The sequence below is a fragment of the Schistosoma mansoni genome, chromosome 2, assembly GCF_000237925.1.
Source record: "Schistosoma mansoni strain Puerto Rico chromosome 2, complete genome".
In the NCBI taxonomy this organism is placed as follows: Eukaryota; Metazoa; Platyhelminthes; class Trematoda; order Strigeidida; family Schistosomatidae; genus Schistosoma; species Schistosoma mansoni.
In genome coordinates this window covers 33,097,263-33,099,572 of record NC_031496.1, presented here as the reverse complement: position 1 = coordinate 33,099,572, position 2,310 = coordinate 33,097,263, and positions in this window count along the sequence as shown.

The following is a 2,310-nucleotide window of genomic DNA, read 5'->3' as shown; positions in this document are numbered from 1 at the left end:
TATGCAATATTAGGTCAGATTTATGTTGATTTCATGTGAGAAATTGCCTTGTGACGCAGTTAGCTGATTTCTTCAATGTGTTTTCTATCCACTTCAAGCATTTTTCCCTGACTTCTTCCTCCATTGAACTTTGGTTTGTTCTCTCCCACAGTAGGTTGTTGCTGTTTTGGTGTTTGGTAAACGGATCCAAAGTATTTTGCATAGACAACTGTTAATGAACACTTGTATCTTCTGGATGATGGGTTTTGTAGTTCTCCACGTCTCTGATCCATACAGTAGAACTGTTTTGATATAAGTATTGAAAATTCTCAATTTGGTGTTTGTTAACAGACAGTTGTTTTGATTTCCACATGTTCTTCAATTGTAGATATACTAGTCTTTATTTCCTACTTATAGTAGTGATTTTTATTTACCCATTTGTAAAACACACCAAAGTACACAGAACATTATGTTTCTGTCTTTGTTCTTTAGTTTCCCATATGTTCTTTAATTTCTATCCTGATTAATGATTCAGCTGCATAAAACTACAATTCGAATATCTTTAGTTATGTCCCTATTTGAATATACATTCCGAAACAACTAGGTGTCGTCGCCTGTAAACTTTCACATTGTACTGAATCTATGTTTTTTTTCAAAGTGAATCATTATATCAAAAGTATGTATTAATATACATATGGGAAAGGTAGAGTTGTTATGTTCGCTAGGTGAATTACGCAGAACTACGGCACTCGAATGTATAGAATCCCATAGATGCAGCATCAGAAGACAGACGAAAGTTGGAGAAGTGTTTGTTGGATGAGAATTAAAAGATACAAAAAATCATGGGCATTTAAAGATATTAGGGTTTGTTATAACATCATTATAAAGCATGTTATGTTATTGTCCAATAGTAATATACCATGTTGATATGCTAGAAAGCTCGATCACGTGTTATATATTGTTGATAGTAATGAAAGCTAACTGTTGAGAGAACCAGTTCCCTCAAGATTATAGGTACACCTTGCTAACGAGTGCCAAGTAGCACGAAACCCAGGTCCAGGATTTCCTGTTGACTACCGCCAACCACCAACTTTTCTCATCATAGTGCACACTATGTCGGGTCACCTAGACTAGTGGCCACATTGCAAATTGATCAATGGGATTCGATCAGCACTAAGAAGGACTTGACACACATGACATTGATCACCACCCAGTGATCAATCAATTGTGACTGTTGTGATTTATTTGTGGACTAGCACTGTACATATATTTTTATTGCATAAGTATTAAGTAACTTAACTATGTATATTCATATTCCTCTTATTATAAGCTTTATTTTGACCCATAGACTATTATTATACAGTTCACTGTCTATTAATTACAATCTGCAAGACTCACAGCCACTTTTGGCTAGATCTTGTACAAATGTTTCACTAATTTATGATACCATGTGGTCTGTCTGGTTTGTATATAAACCCAGTATGTTTCAAATACATGATTCATATCGCGGACGTTATGATTGGTCTGGTGCATTCAACAGGCAGCGTTAGGCAGGATGAAGGACCGATAAAGATTCTAGACTGCCCGTCCGGGTTTATGCGTCATTAATATGGTCAATAATTCATCGTTCTCTAATTGGCGGTATCATTACCCTATAAGTTAATAGGGCGGATGGTCACAAGTTTTACAAAGAGTAACGATATATTTTATTAAATATAATCAATTGACATGCATAGAGTTGATTTCTTTAAACTCGCAGTATTTTATCATAGCACGAAGCCGCTGAAGTCTTACACAACACTTACCTAAGTCTGATTATATGACCAAAATACAATTCGTCATAGATCCATACAAAAATGAATGGTGAATGGATACTTTTGACTGTATATTAGTCTAAACAACTCTCGTCACTAGTGATCAACAATATATTTGACTAGTACTGTGGTGTCTCCCTGTTGAGTCACAAGACAAGCCCTCATATGGAATCCTGAAGGCCAAAGGAGAAGAGGAAGACCAAAGAATACATTACGTCGAGAAATGAAGACAGACATGAGAAGAATGAACAAAAAATGTATAGAACTAGAAAAGAAAACCCAGAACAGAGTAGGTTGGAGAATACTGATCGGCAACCTATGCTCCATTGCGAATAACAGGCGTACGTAAGTAAGTAAGTACTGTGGTGTCTGTTACTGACGTTGACAGATATAAGTAGTATCCATCATCAATCTTTGAAAATTAAATATAGAATGAAAGAGTAAGTGAATTATGAATGTTCCCTTTTCTTTAATCCATAAAAATTTATCATTATTATTACTTTTTTTCTTTTTTTTT